The 11,929-nt window shown below is 36.2% G+C and overlaps 1 pseudogene; it reads left to right on the top strand.

Annotated features, from left to right (window-relative positions):
• The first annotated feature begins 3,682 nt into the window (after positions 1-3,682).
• On the top strand, positions 3,683-6,016 carry LOC110315352 (annotated as a pseudogene).
• The last annotated feature ends 5,913 nt before the right edge of the window (positions 6,017-11,929 follow it).

Genomic DNA, 11,929 nt, shown 5'->3' with positions numbered 1-11,929 from the left:
AAGATCTCCATACCAAGATCCAGATCAGAAACTTCTATCTCCCAGCCTCCAGATTAGGTTCACTGGTGAGCCTTCCAATTCTGGATTGTAGTTCATTTGAAATATAGTCAATTTGACAACCAGGAATAGCCACTACAGTGTTCCTGGCTCAAGTGGACAGAGAGGAGATGAATACTAGTGTTTTGTACACATTGCTCTTTAATATCTTGGAAAAGAATTATGCTGCATTTTGACCAAATTCAAAAAGTGACCCTGAAGCTAAAGTGGAGAGTAATAGATTTATTCCACTGGCAAAGAAAATCTCAACACTGCCTCTTATTGACACTGTCTGTGGTCATTACTATTTAAGCATATGAAGATATATAAAGAAAAGTACAAAAACTTGCAGTGGTGACATGTACCTTTAATCCCAGCACTTGGGAGGCAGAGGCAGCTGGATTTCTGAGTTCAAGTGCAGCCTGTTCTACAAGAGTGAGTTCCAGGACAGCCAGGGTTACACAGAGAAACTTTGTCTCGAAAAAAGAAAAAATAGAAAACAGAAAAGAAAAGGAAAGAGAAAAATAAAAAGTACAAACCTGAGTACCAAATATACACAAGAGATTGAGGAGAAAATAGTACTAAATACTGCATTTGACCTAATTCCTGTGTTTAGTCACATGCAGATCTTAAAAAAAGCCTCATGCTAAATGAAATAAAGGGAGCAAAAATTTCTGGGCCAAATTCTACCCAGCTATACCTCCAATTTGGGAAAGGAATTTATGGCCATCAAAATTATCTATAGATAGTTTTTCCATTATATCAAAATTTACAAAGTGAAGTAAAACAACAAGAATAGAAAACTGGTAAAGATTTCATTTTTCAAGGGAGCAATGTTACTGACCTAGCATGGAACATATCTTGGCAGGTTCTGACATGCGGTTCTGGCACTAAGAGTCAAGTATTGAAGAAAGACAGTCTGGCTTCATTCTCTGTAACTAAGTACATCAGTTAAGGTCAGGATTATATAAGGAATATCTGTGCTTGGAGACTTAGAGGAGCCATTATGTCAAACTCCAAAGGAGAAACCTGGAATGCTTCATGATGTTGAAGATGCAAGAGCTGTGATATAACTGTCCAGGGGCACTGCTAACAGAGATGGATGGAGCCAAAGATAAAGAAGTATTTTGACATTAATTCGAGTTGAAAGGAATTGGAGATGTAAAACACATTTTGATATCAGACATGGAGTTTCAAAGTTTGGAGTTTGCTCAAACTGTTTTTCATCTTGCTTTGGTACAGTATTTCCTGACCATGTTCTTTTATCTCAAATTTGAATTGGTATTGTAAATTCTGTGCCATGATATGTTGGAAGTATATGATCTACATTTTCATTTTTATTTTTCATGGGTTTTATAATTGCATGGTAGCATAAATTTCAGAAGAGATTTTGAATTTGGACTTCAAACAAACTTGAGGCTATTTTAGAGTATGGAAATTTAAATTGGGCTTAATACATTATACACTACTGTATGGCTACAATCCTCTCAGGGTCAAGGAATGGAATGTAGTAGTTTGTACAGGAATGGTCCCAAAGACTATTCAGTATAGATGTTTGACCCTACTGCAGCTTCTGCAGCATTTCAACTTCAGTTTGCTTCAGCTTTCTTTATTCTCTCACAGCTTTATTCCTCAGCACTCTTCTCTCATCATTCTTCATCATCCAATCAGCATTCAGCAAGCTCTGTACACCACGGACAGGGTGCACATTGATAGACCAGTGACTCAATATCATGCTGTATGACGCTATGTGTCAGGCGGGCAGCATGTGATCATTCAGATGCACAGCACATGATCATTCAGGTGTGCATAATCAGGTTTTTGGTAAACAAGCAGTGAATCATGGGGCTTGGCAATGAGCAAGGGCTCAGTCTTGCCTGCTGCGTGGCCACACCTATATCCCACAGAACTGATTTGTTAGAGAAAGTGTGTCACTCTGGTGGTGGGATTTCACTTCTGAGAAGAACCAGTCTAACCAGTATGCCCCAATTTCTACTTTTTCTGCCTATGGATTAAAATGAAAAACACTCCCATAATTTTGAAGACCATTTGTGTAGGTATATTGTCATGGTTCCCACCATGACAATAATGGACTAAAACTCTGAAATTTTAAGCCAGCTTCCATTAAATGTTTTCCTTTATGAGAGTAGCCATGCTCTTTGTGTCTCCTCACATCAATAGAACACTAAGAACTCCCTCTTAGATAGGGATTGTACTTCATGCCAAACTCCATTTTGCTTGTGTTTGATTCACTGGAACATTGACAGTTTGTTTTATGTTATTATATTTCATGTGAGCTCATAAATATAGCTTCCCTCTTGTGTTGAGAATTAATTTTTTCCTGAGGTTATGCTTAACCTCTGGTTCTTAATTTATTTTCACTGCTTTTGACCTAAATTTTTAAGCTCTGCGGGAGAATAAATATTTATACGACGAAACCTTAATAATATTTTTTTTCTGTGATCAACACACTTTGACAGATAGATTAAGTAATACTCTTTTTTTGGTACGTATTTGGGGCCTTTCAGAGTAAAATGTATTTTTTCCACAAAAGACGTTATTAAACAGATAAAGATTTGTTTCAGAGAGTAGAACAAAACNAGTGTGAGTTATTGAGTTCACACCTCCCAAAAGAATATGAGTATATACCTGTAATCCTGGGATCATATGAAGGGTGTGAGAGAGAAACAAGAGAATCTCGATAGGTTTGCTGTGTAGAGATCTAGGCATATGTGAAAATAAAACTAAGAAATCCAGCAGGGAGATATGCTGGTGCAAGTCTTTATTCTGAGTAGTCTGGAAAATGAGACAGGTAGGTATTTCCTAGCTCAATATCAGCCTGATATACACAACAACATACAGTCAAGTAATATATACAGAGATACTGAGTAAAGGAAGCAAGCAAGTGAGCAGTAAATGAATGAAATACATAAATGTATTAGTGCATTAATACAGAAATACATAAAAATATAATATACTGTAAGTAAAGTGAATAGATAGGAATCAACCTTGTGTGTTCTTGATTTGAACATATTCTTTCTGTACTATATACAACTGCACACTCTAATAGACATACATGCACACAGTCACACATAAAAACACCATAGTATACACAATGATAAAAATTTAAAGAGCAAGGCACTGTACACATTTAATGTCATCTATTCAGGTCCAGAAGCAGGCTTTTCTGTTTCTTTCTATGACGTTAGTAATTTCAGCTGCCATACTCAAAAAATTACATGAAAGAAACAGCTACCAGGGTCACATTCAATGAAATGAACTTCGGAATATTATTTAATTAAGATCTGTTTTTAAAAATGCTGTTAAATTGATAATAATATAGTGGGATTTCACATGTGAAGACCGCAGAAGGCCAAAGATCTACATTCCAATACATGGGCTCTTTGGAGGAAAATAATTCCTGACTTATAATCAGAATGTGCAAAGAATCAATTTTTGAAATATAAATAATCTATTCTTTGAGAATCTATAAATAATGGATAGTAATGGTAAAGGAGCTTACCTAAACATATTTATCAAATGGAATTCATCTGGTCATGTTGAAGAAATTAAATTACATATGTTATAGATTCAAAATTAAACTATATAATTTACTGTCTTAAATATGTAGATGTGTATGGTAAAGTTCATCATCCCCTTTTGTGTTTTTATACCACTCACACAGGTATAACTTTAAGAACTACCAGTATATTCTCGCTTTGCAATTTGCCATTGAGGAGATCAATGGGAACCCCGATCTGTTACCCAACATAACCCTTGGATTTGATTTCTACAATGTCAGGTTCACTGAGAAGGACACTCTTGATAATGCTTTAATTTGGCTCACAGCTCTAGTGCATAGAAAGTATTTTCCTAATTACAACTATAAAAAGAGAAATTTCACTGCAGCACTCACAGGAACATCATGGATAACATCTGCACAAATAGGGACATTGCTTCAACTCTTTAAATTTCCACAGGTGAGAAAATTAGGATTGTGGGAACTGAGAGTCAGTTTTCTTTGTTCATATTAGAGCTGTCTTTAAACTGAAAGAGTGATTGATCAATTACCAAAACATCAAAGAAATACTCAGAACATGGAGTTAATTCTGTTTTCTCTTGCATGTAAAATAAAGATTAGAGGTAGTAAATGAAATCCAGTAAGTCCTTGAGACTTACAGGCCTAACAAAAATTTCTGTTGAATGTAGTAACTGGAATGTCCTTTTAAAATGTACTCCTGTCTTCTATTGCTTTGGAAATGAAATTTTGATTGGTGTTAATATTCTTTCTCTTCTATACAATTTACTTCAGATTACCTTTGGGCTTTTTGATCCTTTATTAAGTGACCGGGGTCAGTATCCTTCTCTCTACCAGATGGCCCCTAAGGGCACACCTCTTTCACTTGCCATTGTTTCATTGTTGCCTCATTTTAGGTGGTCATGGGTTGGTCTCATACTCCCTAATGAGCACAAAGGAAATAAGATTGTATCAGATTTTAGGGAGGAGATGGAGAGAAAAGGCATCTGCCTAGCTTTTGTAAAAATGATCCCAGCCACATGGACTTCACATTTTGTCAAATTCTGGGAACATATGGATGAGACAAATGTAACAATTGTTTATGGTGATGTTGATTCACTTGAAGGTGTAATGAGGAATATTGAACAAAGGTTATTGACACGGAATGTCTGTATCATGAACATTGAACCTCATGTGATTGACAGAGCTGGCTAGTTCATGGTGGACTCATTCCATGGAAGCCTAATTATTAAGCACAATTATAGAGAGAATTCTGAGTTTACCAAATTTATTCAAACAGTTAATCCTAATAAATACCCAGAAGACATTTATCTTCCTAAGCTGTGACATTTGTTTTTCAAGGACTCATTTGCTGAAATTAATTGTCATGTTTTGGACAACTGTCAAACCAATGCTTCTTTGGATATATTCCCTCATCACATATTTGATGTGACCATGAATGAAGAGAGCACATATTTACAATGGTGTGTATGCTGTGGCTCACAGCCTCCATGAGGTGAGACATCAGCAACTTCAAATTCAACCATATGAAAATGGTAAAGGGATGGTGTTCTTTCCATGGCAGGTAATAACCTTCCTACTGTGTTTTATTGTCAGCACTTTGTCATAGAGATTTGCAACAACACTAACTTAGGTATTGTAAAATTCATTTATCTTGTCCAGAACCAAAAATTGTTTGTGTTTCTAATCATTCCTAGAAATCAAGATACCATTTCAAGTGAATAATGTTGTGAAATCATGTGTAAGATACTAGGAGCAAATATGCTTATTCAAAATTAAGTTCTTTTCATCAATATCTAACTGTACAGCCTTCTTACAGTAATATAAGTAATTAATATACTCATTGCTTTATATATTTGTTACAAGAGAAATTAAAACATGAACACTTAAGTGAAACAATGATGGTTGGTACATATAGAAATGATAACTTTTAATCAATTTCTTGACATATTCTAAATGCAAATGATTCTTGCTAGGTTTCAAAAAGTTGGTTTCATAAATCAGTTGTCATTGATTACTTACTTGAGCTTGTTTATCAATTTTCACTTGAAGGTCAATAATAATGGTAGTCTGAAAACTTAGGTTTTCACTTAGTCATCATTAATGGAATCTTCATTAATGTTCATGTTCACAGCAGAATTTAAGAACAATAAGACACATTTCAAAACCAATGTTTTATTCTGCCCCTTGTGCACAGTTAAATATAAATTTACATTTCTCTTTAAGCTTAACCCTTTCCTGAAGGATATTGAAGTGAAAGACAAAAGGAGTTTAGATTGGAGACAGACAATAGATACAGAGTATGACATTCTTAACATTTGGAATTTACCAAAGGGCCTTGGATTAAAAGTGAAAATAGGATCCTTTTCTGCAAACGCTCCCCAGGGTCAACAGTTGTCTTTATCTGAACAGATGATACAATGGCCAGAAATATTTTCAGAGGTGAGTTATATATTATGTCAATGCTTAGTACCTATATTACTAACTTAATGATGTTTTCAAATATAATGATGATTGGCTCAATTTCCATGACACTTTGCTTATCGGTATAAAATACCATAAAGTAATTTTAGTATACTGACTTTTGATTTTTCTTGATTCAAATCAATGGAATTATATAGTGTTCAATATGTCCTCCACTGATAACTCATATGAGGATTTGTTTTACTCCATTTGTAACTAATTAGGGGTGTGACACAATGTAAAAAGAAATTTTCATCTCCAACTGACTCATGTTTTTGCATTAGTACTCTATAAAAATCTCATTTGGGATTAATATCATAAAACAATATCACATTTATTTTTATTGTATATTCAAAAACTATGACCAAATACTTCTTTTATAAGAAAGATTTTTATGGTTCTTGAAGTATCAGAATCTGAAAATTCCCAACCACTGTGCCACAATTTCATCAGAAAATAAATTCCCTACAATTTTGGTGACTATATAATGTCACCAAAAACAGAAATAAGCATTCAGACGCTTTATCCTATATGGAATATTTTTCTTTCATAATACCATATAAGAACTTCATTACCATCCCTTAATTGTCCTTTAATTCTCAGTATGTCCTACATCATAAAATGTTTAATAATAACTTGAAATTACTAACAGAAGCAAGATCATCTGCTGCTCCAAGTGTACTCATGTGCAGACAGGGAAAACACATGACAAAGGCAAAACATATAAGGACAACATTTAAATGGGACTGCCTTATCAGTTCAGAGGTTTAGTCAATTATCATCATGTTAAGAGCATAGCATCATCCAGTCTAACATGATTCAGAGGAGCTAAGAATTCTACATCTTCTTCTGAAGGCTGCTTGTAAAAGACTGGTTTCTTTGCACCTAATACAAGGGTCTTGAAACCCATGCCCACACTGACACAACTCCTTCAACAATCCATACCCTCAAATAGTTAGAACTCCCTAGACCAAGTGTATTTAAACTAGGAATTTCCACTCCTTGGGCTCCATTTGCATGTTTAAACACTTGAGTTTATGAAGTCAATAGCTAGGCATAACATTATGAAAAAGTACATTTTGTCCAAACTATAACATTCACATACTTTATAACAGTTTCCAAGTTCAAAATCTCTACTGAGATTAATTCAAACTCATAAGCAAGACACAGACCAGTTGGTTAAATTCCAACCCTGGATATCCATGTCTGACATCAAGGAGCTCTTCAGATCTCCACTACTTTTTCATCTTTGTTGACTGCAACAAAGTTCTTTCTCCTGGGCTTGTTCCAATCCCTGCTAGCAGCTTTTCACACCAGATATCCCATTGCTCTGGTATCTTGAAAATTTGGGGATTTCCAAGGCTACTTCAATATTACTGCTTCTTCTTTCAATATCAGGGACCTAGACATGATGTTCTAGGCTCCTCCAAAGGGCTTTCAGTATTTTTCTAGCTCTGATCTCTGTAGCACTCTAGTCCCTGGTTGATTCCACTCTACTCATGCTCATGTTTTTGGTGATCAACCCATGCTATTGGCATCTTCAATACACTGGGTCTTGTACTGCAGCTAGGCTTTTAATAGCCTCTCATAGGCACTCCTCATGGTGCTAAGCCTCATCTTCCTTGCATGACCACTCTAGTCCTGGGCCATGAAGTGCCACTGAGGCTTTACCATCTACAATGACATCTCCAGGCTTCTCACAGTATCAAACCTCTGTTACTCTCCATGAAACCTTCATAATGTGAAATCCTGGGTAACACTAACACCAAGTCAAGTTGCAGATCAAGGTAAAACCTTGGCCATCTCTGGAACGCAGCTGGTTTACTCTCAGAAAAGACTCCCCAGATGATTTCCCTTCAGTGATGCTGATCTATTCTTAGTTATTGCTAATTTCCTAGCTCCAGCTAACCAGCATGAAATGTTCTGTTAGTCTCTTATTCTTATTGACTAATAAGCCAGAGCCATGTAGCCAGTCCTTCTGATCTTGGCTGCTTACTGGGGCTAGAATATGACTCCTTTTTGTTCTATTACCAGCTTTTGTTTTAAAAGTCTCTAACTTCATAAGCTTGGCTCTCCTTCCACTTGATCTCTAAACTGGCTTTGAACTCAAAGATCTGTATGGCTCGGTCCCCAGAATACTGAGATATAATGCATGTACTATATCACACCCAGATTTAAGCTTTTCCCTACTTTGAACTTGCTCTGTCACAGGCTGGCCTTAAACTAAAGGATCTGCTTTGCGTGACAAAATTATGGTCCCACATTTGCTCAGGCTCGGTCTACTGGGTGATGTGCGATGCCTGAATTTTGTGTGCCCACATCCCCATGGAACTTTTTGGCTGGGGGGTGAGAGAGGTCACAGTCTGAGCTCCCCACTGACCAGCTGAATTCGGGCTCCAACTATTGTGCACCACAGATACCTTAGGGTACAATAGAAGAGCCCGTTCCAGGGGTCATAATCTATTTTTCTCTTATCACTATATCCTTGGCTATAAACTTTTAAGATTTTCTTGGTAACTTTCCTATTTGTCTGATGACAAGAGAGAATCCATGTCTTCATTGGAAGTCTATTAAAGTCTAACCAGTGACAGAAATGCCATGAGCCTTGGAGGGGAATTTACACCTCCCATATTACTAAAATAACATTTTCATGCCCACATCTAATGGGAACAGTAAATCAAAACCCAGCAGAGCTATTTGACAAGATATAATAAAGGGGACATCCTTGTTAAGATCATGGTCAACTGTTTTTCACTTTTATTCTAGATCTGCACATGTTGCAGGCTTGAGGGAGGCTTTTATTATTTGTAAAACTTGAGGATATTAGATTAGGTATTTACAAAGTATAGTACCTTTCTTGATCTTAGGAAGATGTCCTTATCTTGGTGTACTTGAAAATTCCCTAGCATTGTGCAGTTTATGACACATATAAATATGTCATAGATCTCCCTATGATGATATGGTTTCAAGATATTCTTGGAAGGTCTCCTTTTCGACTAACATGTTAAGAAAATAATCAAAGCAAAGTAATGTTTGAAAAAGTCAACAAGATTGAAAGGGATATAGAAGTTGGATCAAGATCAAATTACAGTGCACTCAGGCAATTATATGGCATATGACATTGCTAGCTTCATCTATGGTATGCCTCTTCAGAAAAAAAAAATACACCAACGGAGTTAAAATGGATGACATTTATTTTCTCTTGCACAGGGCTTATACTGAGAGAAAAAGAATTGTCTGAAAGAATGGTAAAAAAGATAAAAAGCACCAAGATATCAGGACCTCTGTTTCTTGGAGAACTTAGCTTACAAAGGGCCACTGTGATGTTTAATGACCAAGGAACAGTATAAGACCAGTATTAGACAAATGAAATTTTACCAAGATATGAAAAATAAAGATTTTATTATGCCAGATATTGGAAATAATGTCAGTAGCATTGGCCTGAAGGTTTTTCTTGGGCCCAAATGACAATTGGTAATTTGGTCATTCAAAATTTATAATGCACCAGTTTGGATATGCAAGCTTCAAACTCTAGTTTGGAGATTTTAATTATGTCTAGTGGCCTTGAAACCTTGAAAGTTTCCAGCCTGAGAATAGGCTATAATATGTTGGGAAAAGATGCTTCTAGATCCTTTTACAAAATATATTTACTAATTTACTACCTGGAAGATGACCCCCACCCCATTGTTCTCCCTCCCCAAATTTCTTCACCCCATTCCTCCTCCCCTTTACCTCTGACATAATGTTCATCCTTCCCCAGTAATACCCCTTTCCCTGGGCATAAAGTCTCTACAATTTTAGGTTTCTCTTTTCTCACTGATACTACACAAGGGAGTCCTCTGCTATATTTTTGTCTGGGGCCTCTGACCAGGCAGTGTTGGATCCTATCTTTAAGCACATGTTTGTATCAGTAATAGTGTTAGGCATTTGGTACCTGCTCATGGAATGGATTCCAAGTTGTGTCTTCCCTGTTCAAACTTTCTTCACTCTGTGCACAAATTTTTTTCCTGCCCAGGAGTGGGATGTCATTCCTTTACAAAGAATGCCTCCATATTCTTAAATGTTGAACTATATGTTTGTTGAGGAGAAATAATTGTAAAAGATAATTCTGTTCTATCATGGCTTATCAATGATGAGTAAACTTAGGACACTAGACATCATTGTAAATGATAACTGTATTCAATCAGGGTTTATAAATGATGACTATACTTATATGCTTATGGTCAAAACAAAGACAGAACACGTGTGTTAGTAAAAATAATTATGCAATCCATGTTTTGGGAAAAAATGAGTCAGTTGCTGGGTGCACCTTCACAGAGCACAATATGCTCCTGTGTGCAAGTATAACAGCATGTCACTAGTAGATTCAGGGACTGGTCCTTACTCATAGAATGGCTCTCAATTAGAACTGGTTATTGGATTTTTATTCTCTGCTCTATTCTCCATGCCTTCATTTCTTTTAATAAGTATATAGTTTGGGTTGAAAGTATTTGGAATCCTGACTGATAACAAGAGGTGGCCTATTGAGTTTCCATATCTCCAGTAGAGTGAGTCACATATAAGGTAAGCCCATTGATTCTTGAGGCCTTCTGTTATCCAAGATTTCTGTTATCCCATTTATATTACTGGAGATGCCCCCCAATCCTATCAATTGCATATTTCCATTCATTTTTATGGCCATCTAGCCTTCTCACCTATCCTTTCACACACCTGACACTTAAAACTTATTTCCCCTCCCCATGACCCCTATATTGTACTTTGAATATTTACCCCCAGCAGATGACTCATACAGATACAGTCACATGCAGTCATAGAGTGGATAGAGATAGGGAACTCATAGAAAAATAGGAAGAAGGAATGTATGCCCCAATGGGATAGAAACTCCACATTAAAACCAATGGAGTCAAATAACCTAGACCCATGGGGCTGTCAGAGAATGAACCAAAAAGCAAAGAAGATACAGGGGCTTAAACTAGGCCTCTCTGTACATATGTATCAGATGTGCAGCTTTATATTCATGTGTGTCCAGAAAAACTGGAGCAAAAGCTGTTGGCTATATGTGGAATATGTGAATATGTTCTTCTAGGTGAGTTATGTTGTCCTGACTTGAAGAGTCTTGGAGTGCTATGGTGGGCATACAAAGAGGTTGCCCACACATGTGAAGAGGAAAATGGGAGGGTGAGTGTAAGTGGGATTGTGGGAGAGGGTGACTGGGAGGGGGTACCAGTATCTAAAGTTATTAATTAAAATAAAAACATGATAAATAAAAATAATAATAAAACCAAACAAAACATAAAAGTAATCAATCTCTACCTTCAGAATTTCATATAACTAAATTAAAAAGGAACTCTGATTATCAGGATATCAAGGTTGCAAGATTCTCCTGAATAGGACATCTAACTCACTTCTTTCTTTCCCTCTTATTACCTCTTCTCTGATAACTACTATAAGCTCCAGGGACTTGCCTAAAGAACAACATTGTTTCTAAACTTTTGAAATAGTGATATTCATATTCACACATAAATCTTGTGTCCTGTATTCATCAACGGAATATCTCTTGGTGACAGATCCAGATCATTAAAGAAACCCACAATGACTCAAAATGCAGAAATGTGAAGATCAAATCAAAATGGACTTGCAACACACTAATGAACAAAGGCTCATGGTTATTTGATAAAAATTGGGCAGAAAATTTTAAGGCCAGTAAAACCAGGACATTTGTTAGCAGTTTGCATCTCTGGACAGGAAACAACTACCTGTAAATTTATATAAAATATCATCGACATGACTATCTGTATATGACCTGAACCAGAAGAGCCATGTATACATGCTGCTCTTTTCTTTTTTCTTTTCTTTTCTTTTCTTTTCTTTTCTTTTCTTTTCTTTTCTTTT

This window comes from Mus pahari, unplaced genomic scaffold (assembly GCF_900095145.1).
Source record: "Mus pahari unplaced genomic scaffold, PAHARI_EIJ_v1.1 scaffold_13608_1, whole genome shotgun sequence".
NCBI lineage: Eukaryota > Metazoa > Chordata > Mammalia > Rodentia > Muridae > Mus > Mus pahari.
Note: the sequence above shows the minus strand (reverse complement) of the source record. Positions and strands in the feature narration are given on the sequence as shown.